Below are 22,466 nucleotides of genomic sequence, written 5' to 3' on the forward strand. Positions count from 1 at the left end.
CCCCTGCCTCAGGACTCCCTTTAATAGGACCAGATGACTCAGCTTCCTTCTGCTTTGTTTGGTGCGCTGCCACCCATACGCACATCCCCACAGGCCCCTATGCCCAGTGCTTCTGAGAGATGCTTCATGTAACTTCAGCACCTCCCACACCTCCAACTCTTACCATATCCTAAGTACACAGGCTGACATTTGCCACATCCCCCACACTCGGGGCCTCCTCACCCCCACCCCCATACATCCCAAACCCCCACACATCCTTTGTCCCTCACACACCCAGTGTATGCAGATCCCCTCCCTCCTATAGACCCCTACCCCCAACAGGCATGACAGCCTCTCCGTGCCTCCTTGGCATCCTCAACACACCTCACACAAAGTGCCCTGTACCCTTCACGCACCCCGCATGCACACTGCTCACCCCCATGCTAATATGCTCCCAGCCTTACACATGTACCTCATCCCTTGTACTCACAAGTACCTGCCTCCTCATGCATATACCCATCTCCTCACATCTACCCCCATCCCCTAAGCTCACATGGCCCCATTCCCGCATGCATGTACCCAACCTACCACACATAGGCAGGCCGCCTACCCTTGTGTCTCACATGCCCCTTCCCCCAGCACATTTAACCCATCTCCCACATGCAAAGGTCCCCTACTGCCCAGACATACACCCCCACTGCCACGCACACACACAGGCCTCCCCATTCTCTGAACAACACCTCCCCTCCAGTACAGCAGGTTCAGGTGTAACACCTGGTGTCACAAGCAGTTGGGAACAGAGCGACCTCAGCAGGGCAGCTGATGCTGAAGTAAGGGCAAGGAACAGGGCAGAGTGAGCTGAGAAGGGTCCAGGGAGCTTTCCTAGGCCATATAAGGCAGATCTACAGCTCACAGTCTCCTTGGAAACTCAGTTCCTCCAGCGGTTTTCTACTTGGAGCTGGGATCTGGGATGCTGCAAGCTGGGTTTGGTACTGCTTCAACGCAGCATGGGGACCTAAGCTGTGCCAGGGGTTGGGCAGGATGAGGAACTTCTTTTGCACTCATTTGAGGCTGAAGCTGGAGAGGGAAGAGGAGAGAGACCAGCTGGCTGGCTGAGGGCATCTGCTAGCCGGCAGAGGAGCAGTCGTGTGGGCTCACAGTGTTGGCCCAGCTGAGTGCCCCCCAGTGCCAACCCACAGCCTCCTGTTATCCCAGTACCGGCTGCCCTACATGCATCTGCCAGTGCCCCTCAATCCTGACCTACCATCCCCTCCAAACCCACCAGTACCATCAGCTCTGGATTCCACCACTATCATCAGCTCTGACCCTTGGGTCCTGCCCCCTGACACTCCTCCAGCACCCAGGTAGCTACCATACCCTAACAGTCATTCCCAGTCTGAGGTGCCAGGGCCCCCAGTGCCAACAGACTAACTCACAACAGCCTTGTTGCCCAAGTCTTACATGCACGCACACAATGGCAGTCACAGCACACAGGCCCCCCTCTCTGTAATGCAGGGCTTGGTGGCAACGATGGAGATGCTGTGATAGGTAGGATGCTGAAACATGGACCCTACTAATTTGCCCTTGTGGTTTAAAGGCCTTCGCTGTCCTGTTTCCCCTGCTTCCTGCCTACAGAGACTGCCCCCCAGCCCTGCCCCACACAAGGCAGCTCTGGGAAGCTGACATGCGGCTCTTCTAGCGTCAGGAACTGCAAGGGGAGAGCACACTTAAAGGGCCTTGAGCTCTGTGCTCATGCTTGCTGCCCCTCCACCTCACAAGCCCTCCCCCTCCGCCTGATTGCTGCTGGCCCCACGGAGAGCTGAAGGGCTGTGGTGCAATCGGCCTGCAGCTCTCCCCAGAGGGCAGCCACTATTCACTCCCCCAAGCTTAAGAAAACACCCAGCTCCCTCCATCATTGTTTATCTATCTGCAGATTTTTAATGAAAGAACAACATGGGCACTAGGGCAGTCCCTCCCACCAGCCCCGGGTCCTGGATTCCCAGCCGGCCAGCTAGAGACAGGCGGGTGTGGATGAGCTGAGCTGGTGGACCTCTCTAGGCCAGCTGGACTGACCAGGGCAGCTAGGAGGTGCCAAGATGACTGAAGAGCAGGGACACCTCCCACAAGGAGCACTGACGGGAGAGGGAAGGTGCTTGGTTCGCATGCGCTATTTTGCTTGGGAGAGAGTGGAGAGTGGGCCCATCTCTGTGCGGGGAGACCTTAGAGGGGACAGTGTTCCTCAGTCTTGAACCAGGACCACTGAAGTCTGCTTCAGTGGTACCAGGGGCTGAATTGGGGTTCATTTGCTCTGCCCTTCCCTCTCCAACAAACCCCCTGCTTAGCACGGTGCAGAGGGGATGAGGGTTAGTGCGTCGCCTTCCCGCTCTCTGCTTATCTTTCCTCCCCGCCCCCTCTCCAGGCGCCGTAGCATTCCAGGCAGAGCAGAGCCATGACCTTCTTCTTGCCACTTTCTAATTATATTTCCCACCAGCCCTTTAGAGAGAAATTATGAGTCTGGAAACAAAAATGCTCTGAGGAAAACAAGGCCTGGGTGCCAGGGTCTGCAGGCTCTGTGCTGTGTTCGCAGCAAGGCTGGCCACCTCCTGAAGGGAATGTGGCACCGTGGCAGGCCACTGCCCTGTTGGAATGTGCCAGCTCTGGAAGGCCGGGGAAAGGGCTGCAGTGACAGTGGCCAGCAATGTAGTACAGGACAGGTTGCCCAGCCCATGGACCTCATAGGGTAGGGCGCAGATAGCACTTCCCTGTTTCACAGCTGATAATGGCCAGAAAATCAACAGAGGCCAAGTAGGCATGGGCCCAGCCCTAACCTCTTTCCAGCCACACCCCACCTTGCCCCTGCCTTGCTTACCAACTCCTTCCCCACAAACTGTTCCAAGGGGAAGACAGCGGTCAAACACCACAGGGGAGGCAACTGGGCCATCTTGGAGATGGGAATGATGTCATACCTAGGTAGGCCATGCTGTCCTGCATTCCTAGCCTGCCATGACCAAAGTTTCCATCTAGCAAGGAGCCATCCTGGCATTCAGGTGAAAGAGGATGCTGTCCAGATCAAGATGGAGTCTTGCTTGCAGAATCTGGATTACGCGAAGGCCACTCTTCCCTAGTGCCCTCCACTTTGTGGTATCACTCACATTAATGCAAAATGGTCATCAGGTGCTTCCCAGAGCAAAGGGTAGCACTTCACAAGGAACAAATGACTATGCAAGATGTCTGACAAATCACCTTCCAGAATATCCAGGTATGCATTAGTGGTATCCACCAAGCAGTAGCAGATGTCAGAGCCTTGCAGCTTAGCTTGCCTTTGGAGACATCAATGACCTGGAGTTTGGGGATTTTCTTACTGTAATTTTATACTGAGTGCATCAGTCCTGGAACAGAGATGGTCACAAACAGCACACATACAACCACTTCACTCAGGAACCTCAGCTCAAAATTCAAATACCCAGTTCCAGTATTTGAGGGAGAAACTCTCCCTCTGAGAGATCAAGGCAAAGAATAAGCTCTCTTGTTCCCACCACAATTCCCCCCAAAAATAAACCATATCAAAAAGCTTACCCCCAGTACAGGTAAACACCGCTTGTAAAACCATGTGTGACAGCGCCACCTGTTACATAGCTTATTATGGACCAACTGGCGGTTTGCAGGTTGCATCCAACCCACAAGAGGTTAACGTATAGCTCAGGTTCCTGCCCAGCTGCTACTCCACTTCCAGAGAGACTCTGGAGCATGCAGCCCCTACAGAATGCGACCTGAGTGGTACGCAGCCCGGGGGCTGAGTGCAGTGCAGTGTGCAGCCACCAATCACTCCACAGTTGGACAGCCCTGAAGTAGGCTTGGACCCCTGGATCCCTGGACTTCAATGGAAGCAAGATTTGTATCCCAGGTGCAGGACTTGAGCTTCAAGTACACTGTCATCAAAGAAAGCCCTTAACAGCAAAAAGTTGCCTCTTGCAGCTTCAAGTGATTGATCACCCTTGCTCTTCCTAGGATAAGCACTAACTAATCCCAGTACCATGTCTGTGGGAAGAGCAGGGAGGGGGAAAAGGGATTCGGCAGGATAAGAAAGCTATGTGTGCAAAGGAATTCTTGAACATAAAAGCACCCTTGAGCCTCTATCTACCCTGGATGACTACTAAAGGTACTCAAGAGATTTTCTCCTGCTTGCTTACTATGTTTGAAAGAAATGGTCCTGTTTAACCTGCCTTTGCTTTGGGTGATTGGAGAAGTAATAGTCTCCTAAGAAACCAAAAGTTCAGCCACTGAGAGAGGAAGGAAATGGCAGTGACCCTGTGTATAACACATTTAACTCAAAGTCCTGACTCACACCGGGGAAAAAAATCTCTCTTTGTGAAAGAGAGTAAACACCTCTCCCAGATTCACTGTGAAATACTGAGCAGTTCCCATTAAAAAGCATTTAGATGGCTCCCGATCCTCATAAGTGGTGTGGGGAAGTCTGCTGGGTCCCTGCCCTGGGAAGGGGATATGTTCTCCTTAAATAGGAGACAGTTGAAGGGGTTTTTTTGCAAGCTCTGAGTCTTCTTCCAAAATGTGAGCTAGGCTACATCCCTGCCTCCACCCTGGCCAGAAAAGGTAGCATCCACCAGACCTATCTGCCACCTGTTTTGATCCAGATCCTTTCAATGTGGGTGCTCTGCTCCATCCTGTCACACATCTCTAGAGGGAGAGTCGGATGGGAGAGGTTTGTGGAATGAGCATGTGTTTGATCCTGAATGAAACACTCTTCCAGTGTCGCATCCCAGCTGCAATCAGGATCGGATGTGGAGCTGACAGGACTCAGCACTACTGAGTGCCTGGCCTGTTGCCACATTGCTACAGGCTGTGCTTTCATCAGGGCTTGTAAGCTAAGCAGGACCAGGTCAACTCAAGGCCAGACTGGAGCCCTTGAAAGAAAACCTTGGTGGCAGCTGGGGTGGGTGATCACATTTGCTGCGCTTTCCTCTTGGGGTAAGGATTGAGCCTAGGCTCTAGGCTGGGGTCAGGAGAAGGACTGAGCTACTAGGAGGACTAGTTCAGCAGAGACATGATATTGTATCCATTTAATCGGGTACTGTGGTGCTGCTAGGGGTTGTTCAAGAGCTGCCATGTCCAACTGCCCAGATGGCTGCTTGAGGAGGTGAATTGAGCTCAGAGACAGACTGAAGCTGAGACCCTGGTTATGTCTCCTGCTGGCCCTGCCTTAACCTCCCACTCAGGCAAATGGTGATAATAAAATCCAATTGCCTGTCGCAGACAATGAATCAGACAATGTCTGCGCAGGGCTTTGAGTTGGCTGGTGGGTGTGTGCCTTTAGTTCAGAGTGAATGCAAACTCTTAGCTGCCATCGCCCATAACACTCTACTATCCCTATATAAAACCCTCTCCCCTGAGTTTAGTGGTGCTTTAAACCCAGGCTCTACTGGTACATTTAGATGAAGGCCCACATGTTGCTCTTTCTCTCAGGCTGGCACCTGCAGACACAGGCTAAATTACTTGAGTACTGAGTCCTCCAAGGCCTTTCCACAGATCCCTTATATGCCCAAAAAGACAGATGGGCTCCCCAATTCTCTCCATACAGAAGCTCTGCTTAGGAGAACTACTGACGGGCTGGTGAGTACACTGCCAGTGAATACAAGAACCTGGTAAAGGCTGTGCACTGCTGCTGCTCACACAGTCCAGGCAGAGATCCATGCTGTTCACTCAAGTAAACTCTGCATTTAAAACCTACCTGTGTGCACAGCCCCCTCCAGAAAACAGTGTGTGTCAAACTCTAATATAGTGCCCTGACTCCCCTAAGGTGACAGTCAGTAACCTTCCAGGAAGGACTTCTCTACTCAGGTGTGGAGGGTTGAAACACACCTTTTCAATTGAAGGTCAGGGTGAATCTCCACATTTTAGGAAAGAGGTAAAAGGTAGAAAAGTAAGGATCGTTTGGGGATCCAAAAGGGAGGGAAATTGGACTGGGTAAATATTGAGAGAAGGAAGTTGGCACTTTAGTAAATAAAATTAATTTTAGTGCAAGAATGTATAAAAGAGCATAGAGGGATAGTATTGCAGGTATATTAAACAGATGAAACATCATCTAGATATGCTTTATTTCTTTTTTTTATATTACAAAGTGAAGGCAGTTCCAGCTAATATATATACACATACACGTGTGTGTATGTATGTGGCCATGCACATACACAGATGAACATGCATGTGTTTGCACAGGGGCAGATCCAGAGGGGTGCACTGGTACAGTTGCATCCCTTCCCCCTTTGATTCATTTTCCACTCAATGTTTAAAACCAACTGCCTGGCAGTGGCAGCAGCATTTCTTGCCTGGCAGTGATGAGTGAGTCCACTGACTTCCTGGCTCTTTGTCATCTCCGGGATTCTTTCTAAACTCTTCATCCCACAGGTGTTAATGACCCTCTCTCCTTTTTAATGGTCTTGATGTTCCATCAATGAATCCAGCCTTAGTTCTGCCATTCTCCTGTCTGTTCTCTGCTCCTGGTAATGAAGCTCCTATTTCACAGCCCTGCAGACTGTTTTTAACTCATTCCAACAAAGTTATATTTGTTTTTGCTTTGATCTTAAACTGAATAATACAGCCCAAGGCCCTTAGCATATTAATAAAGCTTCTAGTTTATTTTTAACTGGAGAAAAATATATGTTGTTTTATATGTGATGATGTACATCACCACCTGCACCCCCATTTTCAAAATCCTGGATCCAGCCATGTATATGTGTGTGTGTGTGTGTATATTCAACAGTCTATAAGCCAGTGTTTGTAGTCAGTTTCTTTGGATATTAACATATACAGCATTAAATGGATAATACAGGTGATACATTATAAGAATGGTTGTATATTATTTTGTAAATATGTAATGACTCCAAACTCATGCAATCCCCATATATTACTCCAGTATTGGAGGTTTTTTTCTATATCTGCCTGAATTTAAAAAAAAAAGTTTTTGTTTTAAAAAAGCTACCCTGTGTATCTGTGCGCATGCCCCACTTCCCTCTCTTTTGTGTGGTGGAGGGGGGTCTGTGCCTGTGCCCCACTGCCCTCTCTTGGATGGAGTGGCTTGTGAAACTTGCTGCCACTAGGAAGTTCTGGGAGTGGCAGCAGGAGGGAGCAGTACACTGACTCTGGTGAAGTTCCTCCAGGCTGATGCTTTTCAAGACCCTCCATCAGGGCTGAGCACTGTTACCTGGGCATAGGCAGATGGGAGCGTGGGAAACCTTGTGAATGGCACCCCAGAAGTCAATGGGCCCATCCTAACTGGGGTAAGAGCAGGTCATGGGGACGTGTCTCTGTTCACCATGCCCTGCTGCCTGCTTGGCAATCAGCTGCTGGCTGGCTGCACCTCAGCAGAGATAGGGGACCTGACATGTGTGTCTGGGATGCAGTTGAGCCGCTGAACATGTTTTCAGCCCCTGGTGCCCCTTTCTGAGCCAGAACCACATGTCTATGAGTCACTCCTAACGAATCAGAGGCAAACCAGTTCCATTGTATAACCTCATGTAATCTGGAGGTAACTCTAGGCAATGGCCCATGTGCCTGAGTCTGGGGAGGCAGTGGGGAGGAAAGACACCTGCACAGGGGATGGCTCTGGCTGTCATGAAAGTCTCCTGGTGTAGTGGGACCCATATAGCAAAGTGATCACACACTTCCTGGGGAACCCAGGGTAAATCCCCAGAGGTCACTCATGAGGGAGGCCGCATCTCGTATCAGCCCCATTTGTGCCATGCAATCCAGCATCAGCATCATGGCACTGGATATTCAGAGCTGCTCTGGTTCTGCCACAGACTCCCCATCCTCCTCCTGAAAGTCAAAAATTTCCTTGTCACTTGTCAGTGCTCCACAGGGGCCGTCTCCAGAACTGTAGGGCGGGCAATGGCCCCCCTCACCTGGGAGCTAGACAGTGGACTTGGAGTTTGGCTCCTGGTAAACACTCACCCAGGGGCAGGGTTTGTGTCTGGGGGTGCCAGGCCCCACTTGCCCAGAAAAAAAGGCCTCTGCTCAGGGTGGGTGTGCATATGGCAGGGCGCAGCAGTGCCCAGGGCATCTGGAGAGAGTGTGCATGGCACGTTACAGTGGAGATCTCTGCATTACACACCACCCACCTCACACGAGAGGTCATCCTGCCTTTGCCTGCTGCAACCCACTCCAGCTACATTGGCACCCCCTAGCTCCAGCTGCCAGGGCATGAGCATTTGGATTAGCTTGTCCTCTGCCCTGCAGCCCCCTCCTGGGGCTCACATGACTAAGGCGAGGCATCCCCTTCTCCATGAGAATCCTGCCCTCCTGCCCCAGCTCAGCCCCAGCTGTCAGGCTGGGAGGAACTGGAGCAGGGTGGGGAGGGCTGTTACAGCTGGGTGCAGGGCTGAGAGGCAGAGCAGGCAACCGAGTGAGACAAACGCAAGCCGGGCAGGAGATGTTCAATGAAATATTAAGCAGGCTGTGAGGCCTCATAGCAAGCAGGGATGATTGGATGTGACCGGTGATTGCAGTGCACAGTCTCAGGAAAGGAGGGGGCAGCTCGCTTCACTTCACCCTGTCAAGACAGAAACCTCTTCCTCCCTCAGCCCTCACACACCAAGCACATATGGCTCCCCCACACTCTGGGCTGGGCAAACACCATGCCACGCAGGAGGCAGGAGGGTGGCAGTGCCAGCACCATCCCTGTGGTCTAAGATGCCTTCTCCACAACACCCATGGACATGTGTGGGCTTGAGAGCTAGTGTATGGGGCCAGGAATGGCCTGTCAGGGCCTGGAGAGATTCAGGACCCACCTTCCCAGAGCAGATTTAGCTTACTGGTCACCACCACAAGGCAGGAGGAAGGGACCACAGTCCTGTATATCAGTCAGATGGTGAGACAGCCTGCCAGTCCCACCTAACTCAGGCCCTGGGCCAGGATTTCCCTTCCCAGAGCTGACATGTACCAGTGGAAGGAGGCTATGAAGGGTCTCGAGGGCTCGGTCAGACAGCGCACCCTGGGCTACCTTCCTTAGCTGTCTGGGAGAGACTGAGGTGGCACAATACTGTCCCAAGAAGTCATCCTGGGCAGGCTGCCTGCAGAACAGGCAGATGAGAGCAACCATCCCCTCATTAGCAGCTGTCCTGGAAGGCAGGGAGCCCTGAACTGTGATGCCAGCTCAGTTTCCACATGAGTAGGTGGCACTCTGCCACTGTGATGCACTGCCACAATCTTAACAATGCTGTGTGCAGATTTGGTTTGTGGTTGGCAAGATTCAGAGCAGGCCCGTCTCCTCCATGCTTGTACAGCATCTAGTGCAGTGGGGGGGCCTTGGCTTTCACCTGGGACTCTCAGCTACTACCCCAGCACATAGAACCAGCAACTGTAACCAAGGACCGCACCTAATAATGGAGCTACTCAGACCTCCCCTCATGCTCAGCTCTCCCCCCTGACTCTTCCTGCTCTAGTCCCACAGGCCTCTGATCCGCATGGAGTGGGGTGGCAGGGGTAAGGGTGATATCAGCCCTCCCTAAGGAGTATAGAGAGGTCTGTCCCAGGGACTTCAACAGTACACAAAACAGGCACAACCCTGTTCCCTGGTGTGTTTTGGGTGGAAGGGAGATGAGGGGAGGATAACTGTAATTAGGGGCATCAGGGAATGAGCATCCTAACTCTAGGCCTTCCATTCTCTCTCTGCCACTATTTCACCCACAATCAGGTAGCAGGTTTCCCTGACCCCAGGCTGTAGGGACTGAAGGCTTCTGTAACACATCATCTTGGCCTCGCATGCATCAGGGGACGCCGTGGGTACAGGGATATGGATGGGAAGCAGGACTGTGTTGGGCAGTGCCTGGCACAACAGGGCTCTGCTAGTACTAGAAAGGATTGCCAGCCTGGCAAGGGGAGGGGGAGCACAGCTGGAAGGAGGCAGCAGTGTGATACACTTGAAAGGAAACACTGCTCCCTCAGGGCCCTGGATTTTCAGGCCTGGAGCTTCCCATTGGCATATCTGCACCCAGCTGTCCCCAAAACTAGGCTGCAGCCTCCCCCAGCAGGACCTTCCCTTCAGTTAGCTCTGCTTCCCAGCCAGCAAGGAGCCTCCTATGTTGTCTCAGCTCCTCAGCTACTCATGGATGAGGATCTCAGAACTGGAAGCAAAGCTGCCACCCACAGCACCCTAAGGAGGGGATGGAGCTGGCAAGCAGATTAACCCACAATGCCATAAACACAGGACACCCCCCTTCCACTCGGGCATCAGGCGCAGCACAGCTGGCAGGGAGGATGCAGGCAGGGCTTCAGACTGGATCTCTTCAAGTAAAAAGAGAGCATGGAGATGGGGGTGGGGGCAGTGGCCATGCCTGTGGAAACAGCCACAGTGAGAGGTCAGATGAAGGCCTTCTCCGGCGTGGTTTATGTCTCCCATTTCAGTCCCTTCCTAGTCATGAGCAGAGGGGATGAGCAGCTTGGAGCAGCCCTTAGAGCCCCAGGGTGACAAGCCCACAGGTACAGATCTTCTATGGCCAATGAATGCAGGAGGTACTTGGGTTTGCAGCCTGGTCCCTGCCTGCAAGATGCAGTTAGTGGGAGCCATAAATCCAAGGGTTTTTTGGGGTGGTTTCATTTGCCTTTCAGGAGTAAGGGCTGGCAGGGAGGGGCACTTCATCATCACTGGTGCTCCCTGTGCCCGATTTGGCAGAAAGAAAAGCCAAGACGTATCTCCTTCTCCCACACTTTGGGGAGTGAGCGTAACCTGCACTGCTGGTGATAGACACCAGATTAGTTCTGTGCTGTTCAGAGGCATTGGCTCACTCCCAGGCAGCAACAGCAGCAGCCCTCAGGACCCACTGGGTCAACTGCCCTGTTATTAGGTCAAGGCCCTGTGGTGAAATGGCTCATTGTTGTGTGCTGTTGGTTTCCATGGCAGGATGCCCATTTGTAAGGACAGGGCAGTTTTCTTCATAGGTCCTGAATCTGGATCATGAAATAGAATCAGAGCATTCTCCATCCCCACAACCCTACCACAGAGTTTGCCCCCTTCCCAGCTGTGCACTTGGATAGGTACTCTTGGCATCCCATGTCAGAGGCTGGACCCTGAGATTATATCCTGTGGCCAAAGAAGCCTCATTCAAGAAATTCTCTTTCCAGGTTTTTTCCATCTGTCTGTACCCCACTGAGAGGCCAACCCAACCCACTGCTAAGCAGACCATCATGCCCAACCCTGAGAGACTAACCCTAGCCCTCCCCATCAAACCCACCCCTTGAGCAACCCATTCATCCCACCACTGTAGGCACACTCCAGTGGATTCCTTCCCAAACCCCTTCATGGGCAGGACAGGGTCATCCACTTAGGAGAGAGATGAGGCAGGTCATCAGGGGTGGAACAGGTGGGCCTCTTGAGGACGACTTGTGTGTCTCCATGCAAAGGACTGAAGGGGTCTCTTGGGACACCGAGGCAGGACCAGTGTGCCTCTTTCTCCAGTCAAATATTGAGAACCCCTTAGATAGTGATATTAGAAGGAGCTCTTATTTCAAGGTAACAAAAGCCTATTAAGAAGAGCAAGGCCCTCCCTCCACTCCTCCTGTCTTGGGCCAGCACAGCCCAGCCCAGCCCAACCCAGATTCACGTATCAGTTGCCTCAAAGCTTGAGGCAAAACCCCAGGTGACCTACAAGCTGAAGTGTAGTTGGGGAGGGAAGCCTACAGTATCCCACTGGTGCACAGAAGGGTAAAACCAGGTGTGGGCTATGGGTCTGAAGCGCAGTGGAGTCAGATTCACGTTGGGGTGGGTTTCTCACCATGTTCTCCAAGGGCAGAGATGCACAGCTTAGGCTTACAACTGCCTTTCCTCACACTGGCCAGGCAATGGAGATCTCTTACCCAGTTTCAGTTCTCACGTCTTACCTCCCTGGGATGTGACTGCTGGGTTGTTGCCCAGGCCATCCTGCTGCTCTGCTTGCAGTCCTGGCACCTCTGCCCTCTGACTGACAGCTGGGCTCCAGCTCTACTTCCATGACCTCCTGGAACAGTGTAAGGAGCATGCCCTGGAATCAGGTTAGCTCTGCCACGTAGGGACGCGTGCAGAGAAAAAAGGCAGCAGCAGGAAGGTCCCAACAGGACAGGGAGACAGAAATGAGAATGACACAATGAGTTCCACAGCCTGGGCTGAGATGATGGGGCCATGCTGCAGCTCTCAGAGCCCTTTGTCCAGGCTGCCTGCAGACTCAGGCAGACACTGCTGCACAGGTTCCACTCAGACCCCCGTCGCTGCCCTCCCATGAGGGGTTGACCATGTTGTCTAACCCTGGATCTCTCACACCCAGCCCTGCCCTGGGATGGCCACAGGTTGATTCCAAAAGCATTCACACTGTTATCTGAGCATCCCTGGTTGTGGGTTACCCTGCCTTTACCCCCTTCTCCTTTGCAACCCCTTGCTCCCTGCCAATGCCGTAGCAGGAGGGAGCGAAAGGGGTGACCGCCCTGGGTGCTGAAGTGAAGTGGAGCCAACAGGCACTGCCCAGCCAGGGCAGGGTGCAGGATGGATCCACGAGTGGTTCATTTCGGGGAGGGGGGTGCAGGGACAGGGGAAGGGCGGCTCCCATTGCTACGTGCACCCCCGGGCAAGCATGTGCGGGACATGTGCCCCTGGATCTGTGTGCAGAGTGAGGGTGGGCTGCTGCACGGGCTTTGCCCCAGGTGACAAACTTCGTTGCTATGGCACTGCTCCCTACTGTTGGGTACAGCCCTTCCACTCTCTGCCCTTGGAGACATCAACACTGCAATACGGACAGGAAAAAGACCACGGCAAAGCAAAGATTTTGCCACTTACTTGTTGTGGAGTGTAGGGCCCAACCAACCTGCCGGTGGGCATGAGGAACATATGCCAGGAAGCCTCAAGGGGAGTCCTTTGCGACTGGGTTGAGCAGGAGCAAAAGGCTGCATTGCATGTGTGGGACCACAGTGCTCTCTGGTGGCACAGAGCTGCTAACAGCAGCCAGACCCTGCCAGGCCCCTCCACCCCTGTGAGTAAAATTTTACTGAAGTTTTTGCTGGGCAGAGAAGGAAATTAAAAAAGAAAGAAAACATGGCTTCAAGCCAACCAAAAGTATTCACAAATTGGTGCCAAAGTTGATGTTTTGTTTCAGCTCAGGGATGAATCCGAGGAGGAGCAGGGAAGTGTGGCAGTGCAGTCCCACCCACTTCAATTTCTCCTCCACGCCTGACACCTATGGGAGCCAAGATCCACTGTTGTTTCAGGTCAATCAAAAACATTTTCCCCTTCTTTGGAAAAAAGACAAAAGGTTTCATGTTCACAATTTTTAAAATGAAAGGTCAAAAGCTTTTCATTTGAAAAGGACATTTTGCTTCAAAATGTCCCTATGTTTGATTAAAAGAAACTTTAAAAAAAAATTCAACAGCAACATCAAACGTTTTGGTCAACACAAAACAATGTTTTATACATAAGTGTGTATGTATGTGTGTGTGTATATATATGTTACATGCACACACATATGTATCTACACATATAATGTGTGTGTATATACACACATATACATATATAATACACACTTGTATACACACACACACACAACCCACATATGTACATGTGTATGTGGGTGTGTGTTAACTTGGGCCAGTACACCAGAAAAATCAGTAACCACCCAGCTTCATCTCACTGTAACCCGCTGGCCCCTCTGTGTCATCACTTGAGCTTCCTGGTCATGTTTCTGCTCCCTAGGTAACTCCCTAGGCAGCTGCTCCCTGTGCCCATGATGGTTAGGTCTCCCCAACACCTCACTGTGCCATTCAGGCTTACCCACAGTGCTTTGGAGCACCTGGGCATACAGTGGCCACGGGCAGATGTATGCACACAAAGGCTCTCCACAAGTGCTAAGTGCATGTACAAATGAGGAGGGAACAGGGAGAGAATCCCCCCACATTTGCCCATCTGTGTTCACTCCTTAGACCAGAGGTGGCTGTCATGCACTGAGCCAGCTACATGCTGTTCAGGCCATTTCTCCTGCCGCCTTTGCCTGCAAAGGTGGCAGCAATCAGCATACCTGTTCAATAAGGGGCTGTCCTGCTCCCATGGACTGTCCTGTAGGCGAAGGAGCTCCACAAGCCCAGCCCAGTGCATGGCTTCATCTCTATCTAGTGCTTGGTCCTACAGGTGGCACCAGCCCCAAATCTGGACTACCTAGGCAGCTTCTGAGTATGGATATCCTGGCAAAGGAACACCTTCTAGTGTGCACAGGCACCTACAGCACTGCAGGGCGCCCTAGGACCAGTGATTTTTCCTTTCCTGAACATTAACTGAGCAGTGAGGCTGCATTGCAACTCCTGGGTATCGGCACGGCCAGTACTGTTGCAGGGGTGTCTGCCAGGTGACACATCTGAGATGAAGGGGACATAGTCATTGCCCACCCCAATTGCATTAGGGGATCCCAAGAACTCATGCCTCTCACTCCCTGTGTAAGACTACCTGTGCCTGCCACACTTTGGGCAGAGCCATGGCACAATGCCAGCATCCAAAGCATAGAGGTGTGAGGCATTCTGGAGCTCCCAGCACCAGGAAGATCTCAGAGAGCTTCACAAATCATTGGCATTGCATTTTATTGGTTAGGGACTCTACTGCTTGGCCCTCATCTACCAAATCTCCCAAATCCACACACAACTAGACTGTCCAGGGAGCATTGCCCACCACTGAAATGCAGCCACCTCTGGGATGTAGCACTACACACACACACACACACACACACACACAGAGGAAGTCACAAAAAACCCTTCTTCCGAAGCTGGGGGGAAGGGAGATGTAATGGAATCAGCCCAGCTGGAGTTGTTAGCCACCAGGGGTGACCAGAAACTGGCAGGTACACTTCATCTGTTGGACAAGAGCACTGATACTTCTGCACTGGCTGCCACACTGGGGTGCTGGCTTTGTGTTGGCTGGGGAGAAACATGGCCTACTGCTATCCAGACCCTTCTTGCTAAGCACCATGCATTGTCATTGGAGAAGGGGTGCAACCAAAACTGGGAGGCTTGTTAGCAACAGCAAGGGAGATTCTGCCCCTCCCGCTACAGTGAGGACAGTGTCCCGGGAGGTCCCTGCCATGAACCTCCCTCAGCTCAGTGCAGCCCCACAAACCATGATTTAGGAGAGGCAATCCCCAGTTCCATGACATGACAGGGGAGGCAAAGAGAGGGGAGCTGCCAACTAAATTCCAGAGAGCTTCAACCATCAGAAGCATCTGCAAGAAACTGCCCTGCCAGCAGCCCCCAGCTGATGGAAACCTATTCATCCCCAAGAGAGGCAGGGGGGATAGTGCATGCAGCTGGCTGTGGGGCAGGGGTGATATTGACTCCATTTGCAACCCATGCCCAGTCTGATACCACCAGGCCTCCAAGGGCTCCCAGGCAGGGGGGTCCTGGCGAGACAGGTCAGCCCCTCTCCCCACTCTGCTATGCCAGGCAGCTGGGATCTCACCTCCGCCCTGCAGCAGGGATGTTCCCAAATCATGGGGATGCCTTTCTGAGAACCTGTGCCCACTCCACCTCCTCCAGGGGCTGTTTAGACACCCATTTGCCTCTGTGCTTTGTGCATTCCCAGGTCACAGCAAAGCTGACTCACTCTCAGGCTTTGTCCTTGGTATGCTCTTCCAATTTTCTCCTCAGTCACAAGAGGGCAGGAGTGAATTGCTAACCAGCAAGGGTTGCAGCCAGGGGCATTGGCACTTGCTGCCCCAGAAGCAGAGGGGGGCATTGATTGCCAGGATTAAGGGAAAGGGCATGGCCCAGACCAGCTGCCAGAGCTGCCCTGCAACTGAGAAGTTCTGACCTGGCAGCTGACTGCAGCCACCTGAGCACTGAGTTTCATAGCTCCTATTCCAGGGTTTGTCCCTATGGCAGGGCACTTGCATTGTGGCATAAGCACGGCTGAACCCGCCAAGAGCCTCAGGCTGAAAAAGGGAAACTACAGGGTCTCTATTTCTTGAGGTTTTAAGAGCAGGCTGGGCAAATGTGCGTTAGGATGGTTTGGGGCTGGTGATCCTGCCTCAGGAGAGGGGCAGAGCAGAGGTCCGCTCAGCATCCCTTCCAGCCCTGTTTCCTGTAGTTCTGTGAGTGACAGGGAGGGCTGTGTGTTAGGACTGAGGAGCACCAGCAGAGCTACCTGGGCTGAGCAAAAACCCAGGACTGGAATTGCAGGGGGGGCTGGAGGCAGAGGTGTGTTGGGTGGACAGAGTTGGCACTGCAGGGGGGCAGGTCAGAATGGAGAGGCCTCAGCAGAGTTTCTGGGCCATGAGCCACAGGTCCTGTGCTGGACTGTGGATGGATGTGCCATCCCCTGAATCACTGCTGGTTACAAACTCGAATCTGTGGGTCTTTCTCCTCCAGTGGCAGGAGCAACCCAATGAGGACAAATGCACTGCGCAGCCTGGCTTCCAGCACGCTGAAACACGGCATGCTTGGGGCTCTGTCTCTGCCTTTCATTGGCACCCCCTCTGGTATACACAGCCACAGGAACTCCAACCAGGTGAATCTGCACCCGCAGCCCATGAATTCCCAGGTGCACCCAGCCTGAGAGAAGAAATTCAGATGACAACACTGCCACCTGCTGCAGAAAGAGGGGAGCTGCTGTCTGCAGCCTGGATACCCATCTTTCGCCAGGCTTCAGCTGCCTGGCAAGGCGAACTGCTGAGCTGATCCCCAGAGGGTGCCCATCAAAGGGAGTGGTCAGCATGTGCCAACGAGTAGGCAAAGGCTCTGGGAGGGACTCAGTGCCCACACAGACACGTCCAGGCAGAACAGAACCTGCCTTGGCCAGGAGCCAGCCTGGGAGGGAGATTCCTCCGCAGGGTGTGTGCTGAGCTCTCACCCTTCACCCCTTCCACCTCAGCGCCCTCCGATGCTGATCTGCACAGCACAGCTCACAGCACTCAGAGCTCACAACTGGGGCCAGAGCAGGAGAGGGGCTGCAGGTCAGGATTGAGGGGCACTGGCAGCGCTGTATGCTGAACCCAGGGCTCGGATATTAAGGGGCTGTGAGTCAGGATTGAGGGCCCTCACCAAGGGAGTCCCTGGTTTCCAAGAGGACCTCATCCAGAGCAGGTGTTGACAATGCCCATAGCTAAAGGAGGGGCCTCTTTGGTCACATGCACACCAGCTCCATGTGGTGGCCTAGCCTAGTTTTCAGTTAGAGGATGTCACCCCTGCACCCAAGTGCCCACACAGTGCCCGGTGCTGGCTGCTGCCTCTATGGCAACATCCCACCAGCATCAAGGGAGGCCTGTCTGAGCAGAACAGCACCTGGGCTGGCTCTGGCCTCTGGAAAATGAAGGGGGACAGCTGCCCTCCTCCTCAGGTTTATGTGTGATGGAGTGTGGCTGCCCCCTTGGGATGGGGGGATGGGGCAACAAGTGATGCCCTGGGGTCAGTTATTGCTTTTCTGAAGGAACTAAGTGAGGGGATCTGGGCTTTTTCCCTTACCCAACACTCCCCTGAGGAGCTGGGCCTGGCTCCCAGAGCCGCTTGACGATCACGTTAGAACATGTGTGCCCCCAAGTCTGTGCTGAGTTGCCCAGTCCCCTCTGGGCTCTGCCCCAGGGACCCCAGTGGACAGTTTAAGTTGTGTTTTGCCTCCAGTTGGCCAGGCAGGACAAGGTCCCTCTAGCTGTAGATAAACAGAGGATTTCACACTTGCTGGCCATTCACCACTGAAGCTGCTCTGCCTTGGAGTCCATCCAGGCAAGTGCTCTTGAGGGACCAAGCACTGGACAGACTTCAGAGAGAAGGCTGCTGAGTGAGAACAGGGTTAATACCAGGGGAGACAACCACACAGACAGAATTAGGCTGGAGAGAAAATGTTCCTTTTGTTCCCAAGATGAAGGACGGCATGTGCCTGGGTGCAGACATATCCCTCAGGGGAATGGCATGTGGTATTGAGGCATACAGGAGTTTCCCTATGTTTCAATGTCCATGTGCAAGGGGGACGTGACATGAATATGTGGAGTGTGCATGGTGCATGCTTGCAGTATATATATGAAGGAGGTGCACATAAAGTGTGTGTGTGTGTGTGTGTGTGTGTGTGTGTGATGTGAGACAGGTGTTTTTAAGGTGAGGTGTGTCCAGTGCACTTATCCAGACGAAGAGGGTGTCTGAGGCATGCACCTACCTATAGTGTGTCTGTGGTACATATGCCTGTGTGAGGTAGGTGTTTTAAGTGCATGGGGACCTGTGGTGCATACTTGTGCAAATACACATGCGAGGTGGATGTCTTTGAGGAATGCACACCTATGGTGCATGTCTATGGTGCATATACACGAGATAGATGTGTTTGAGACATGTGCCTGTCTGTGGTACATATATGCAAATGAGGGAGGCATGTTTGAAGTGTGTGTCTATGGTGAGCATACATATGTGATGCAAGTGTCTTTGAAGCATCTGTGGCATGTAGGACAAGTGTCTGAGGTGCTTGCTTGTCTGTGGTGAGCACAAGTGGGTAAGTAAGGTGTATTTGAGGTGTGTGCATGCCTATGTTGAGCACATACATGTGAGATAAGTATATCTCATGTGTGTCCATGCCCCTGGAGAATGCACAAAAGTGAGGCAGGTGTACTTGAAGCATGTGCATGCATGTAATGAGTACATACATGTCTCAGGTTTTGTGCCCCTGGCATTGCTCCTTGCCATCCTAGCACTGGCTGGGGAGGGCAGGCGAGGGGCCTGGGGGCACAGCTGGGAGCTGCCTGTACTCTGGCTGTCAGGGAGACTCCTCTCCAAGAGTCTGTTCCCACGACCTGCTGCACTTCCTGTTGCTCACAGCCTCCCAGGCCTTGCCAAGCCTTTGGAAAGGCTTTCGGAAGTTGGGGGGAGGGACGGGGGAGCTTCAATACATTTGGAACAAGCTACAACGACGTCAAAGAGCTCTCTCTGTCCTGGGAACGGCCCCAGCACAGACTTCTCCCCGGGGAGCTGCTGTGTGGCAGCTGCGGGGCCAGGGGCCAAGACACCTGGAGATAAATTCCAGTCATGGCCTCATCCCCCCCACCCACCCAAGCCCTGATTGTTCAGTGTAAATCCTGCTGCTTGTACAAAGCCAGGACACTGGCTGGCACCCAGGGTCCTTCAGGCCCTAACAGAGTGTTCCAGCTTAGCCTGTGTTTGCTGGAGCCCAGAGGGACTGATATAGCAGAGGTGTGGGTCCTGGAAGTCTTTGTGACGATCTCACTGTCACAGAGCAGGCCCTAGTGCCAATGGAGATTTCCCCCCTGCCCCATGCCCACCCACCAACTGCTGAGGAGAGGCTTCATTTCTGTGGGCACCTGAGTGGCACCTACAGCCTGATGCCCTAGAATTAGCAGCAAATGATGCCTCTATAGACAGAATTTGGAGGCATCACAGCTGGCACCAGCAGATTTCTGCACCCCCACCCCAGCTGTTTGCTGCACCCAGCCCCTCCTGCATCAGCTCCTGATTCTATCGGGCCATGAGGTAGCCTAGGCCCTTGCTCTTCTGCAGGGTGATATGGCCAAGCCCAACAGCCCCTCCCCTCACAGGGGCAGAAGGAGCTTCAGGGAGATAAAATTCCCTGATGAACTGCCCCTCCTCCTGCCCCCCAATGCTAAACCCAGCCCATGGGTCTGCTTGGGAGGTCAGCCCCAGACAGCAGGTCACCTCTGAGCTCACCAAAGCTATTCCCAGGCCATGGAACGGCGATGTCCCCACATCTCCATACGGTCCTGCAGATGTACGAGCTGCAGCAGTGACCAACTCCAGCAGGGGTGCCCTTGGTGCTCCCCGTACCACACACACACACACACTAAAGCATGGAGCTCCCCTCTCTCCAGCCACCTCTGCTCTGCCACTTCCAGGAGCCCTCCAAACACTCCACTCGTCCCAAAATGGATACCCCTCCCTGCCTCCCTGTCTGCAGCTCAGGCACCTAGTGCAGGCAACATCATGCCTCCCTCAGACAGACCAAGGTTGAGGAAGTGTTGTGGGAGAGCTCTGAACAGGATGGCCTGACCACTGTCATAACCACAGGCCGGGCATGGGCTGAGCTCAGTGCCTCTCATCCATCTCCCTCTTGCCAGACAGCTCCCTGGGAGTACTGCCCCAGTAGATGAGGTGGTTTCTGAAATGGCCTGGCTCCATCCAGCGCATGGTGGAGGGTGGACCTCCAGGTCTCGGTATTCCACCAGGTTGTGGGGCGGGCGGGGTAAAGAAAATCACAAAAAATGCTGCTTTCTGGGTGCTGTTCAGCACCTGCATTGGGTGAGTAAGCTCAGCTCCTGGGCAGGGGAGGCTGTCAACATCCTGTTAAGAGGGCAAGCTGCCACCCAGCTCTCTGGATCTCAGTAGGAGAAGAAAAGACATATTTGAGACATGCTGGGTTGGAGACAGGACGTCCAGCACTGCCAGGTACCTGCCAGCTACCACAGAAGCCAAGGGACACTGTAAGTGAAAACCTCAGTCAGAGGCCACCTGATGGACAGGAAGTGCCCCTGAGAGCAGGTTATCCCACAGTTGCCCATCCTGGGCTTTTCTCACATCTTCCTGGCCCCAACCCCTCTAAGGGACAAAAAACTGGGCCTGGGCGCTTTGCCTTGACCCTGCCTGACAATGGTGGTTTCCCTAAAGGAAAACTGAGGCAGTGAGGAAGTGCCTTGTGGCCAGGTCCCAACTGAGAGGTCAAGCGCTGAACAGGCCATTCCCCTCTGCAGAGCACCATCCTGCAGCTCCTGCAGGTACCTGGCAGGCAGGGCACCTGGGCTGGGGAGGGAAGCCTGACCTACCCCTGCACTGGATCTGCTGTGGGGCCACAGAGGAATGGCAAATTGCAGAGATGCCCAGTCAGCCTCTTCAACGACAGCAAAACCCACTGCCTGATGGAGAGTGACCTTCAGGCTGGGGCCAGACACAGCCCCAGTCAGGGGTCCAGCCAGTGTCCCTGACACAAAGACTCCTTCCCTGTCCTTTGCCAAGCTGGGCAATGCCCCTTGCGATTCTCCTGGCCCTGCTGGTTCCCCTCTCTTGCACACACATGCACAAAGCGGCATGGACAGCTATGTGCTGACAAAGTCTTGTCGGGGACATTGCTTCCCTGACAAGCATCGCCTGCCGCAGCAAGCACGCTGACGGACAGCCTCAAGTGCGATTGGCTGTCAGGGTGCCAGTTGCTAAGAGACAGGCCTGGCTGTATCCCTCCAGAGCTGGCAGGCAGCGACATGCGAATCCCCAACACAATGGGTGGGCAGGCCAGCGAGAGTGGGTCTCAGGCTAGTTGTCCACAGAGCTCCTCTGCCCACAGCCGGGCTGAGCACTCGCCAGCTCCATCAAGAACTGCCATACCACACACTCATGAGCCAGGATCTCCAAAGCACTTCACAGACACTAACACTGCCTCAAAATGCCCTGGGATGCATGTTGTGTCACCTTGAGTGCCTGGCTACCAGGTACTTCATAGCTGGCAAGTGTTGCCACCAGGGCTTCTTGGAGAACCACAGTTACATCAGGGGCAGTACATTTATCTTCCTTTTCCCAAAGATAACCTCAATTAGCATGTAGCTGTGAGGAGTTTATGACAGACAGGGCAGTTCTGGGTCTGTCTGGGGAGGGCAGTGGGGCCTCTATACCAATGGTTCCCAACCTTTTGGACTCAAGGCATCCCTCGCTGGATTCAAAGCACCCTTGGCGGACTCAAAGTACCCCTCAGAAAATGCCAGCTGTTCGTTTTCACTTGTTTTTTGACTATATAAAAATACTAGAGCAATTCTTCTGTTGCAAAGAACTTAGAGCACAACAGGTCAGAATTTTTTGAACACTATGAATTCCTATTATAAATCTCTGGGTATATCTTGTTAATCTTGTCTAGCTGTTTGCACAGTTATCATTGTTAATATTGTGCAGCACACTGTGGCACCCTTAAAAGGATTTCACTGCACCCCAGGGTGCCATAGCATCCTGGCTGAGAATCACTAGTATGGCCAGTTCATTCCCAATACACACAGGGCATGTCTACCTGGCAAACTTACCAGCGCCAAAAATATATAGATTTGCTAACAAACTGCACAAATCCCTACTGAAATTACAGGAACAGGTTTTCAACTGTAGCCATAAAGTAATGAATGAAACAGGAGAATGCAAATAGCTGTTGCTTGAGCTACCTGAAGTTCTTGAGTAAAAATTCCTGGTGGAAACATTGGTTTCTCACTAAAATCTTCAGACATCTGTGTCATGCATTGGGATCTAGCATGCGTCAGATAAGAGAGGTGTTGAGTCTATCAAAGGACTGGTAACAAGGTTGCATGGCTCTGCCTATCCCATCCTCTTCCCCCAGTCCTTTCCCAACTACTTTATACAAAGGTCTGATGAAAATAATACCTTTCTGCAAAGAAGGAAATTGCTAGGTTGTCTTTGTGAGAAAGCCATGGCATACATCCTAAGGAAGCAGAAAGGGTTACCCAGTTTTCAGTCCCTAAAATAACAATGGATCAATGTTTGGG

General features: G+C 52.9%; 1 long non-coding RNA gene across 1 annotated transcript; it reads right to left on the reverse strand.

Moving 5' to 3' along the window:
* Positions 1-6,033: 6,033 nt before the first annotated feature.
* Positions 6,034-17,695, reverse strand: LOC109280606 (uncharacterized). Its single transcript, XR_002086980.2, has 3 exons — positions 12,794-17,695; positions 11,869-11,984; positions 6,034-7,809 (listed from the first exon to the last, which is right to left on the reverse strand). It is a non-coding gene; the product is annotated as an uncharacterized LOC109280606 (long non-coding RNA).
* Positions 17,696-22,466: the final 4,771 nt, after the last annotated feature.

The sequence above is a fragment of the Alligator mississippiensis genome, chromosome 11 (assembly GCF_030867095.1).
Source record: "Alligator mississippiensis isolate rAllMis1 chromosome 11, rAllMis1, whole genome shotgun sequence".
Lineage (NCBI taxonomy): Eukaryota > Metazoa > Chordata > Crocodylia > Alligatoridae > Alligator > Alligator mississippiensis.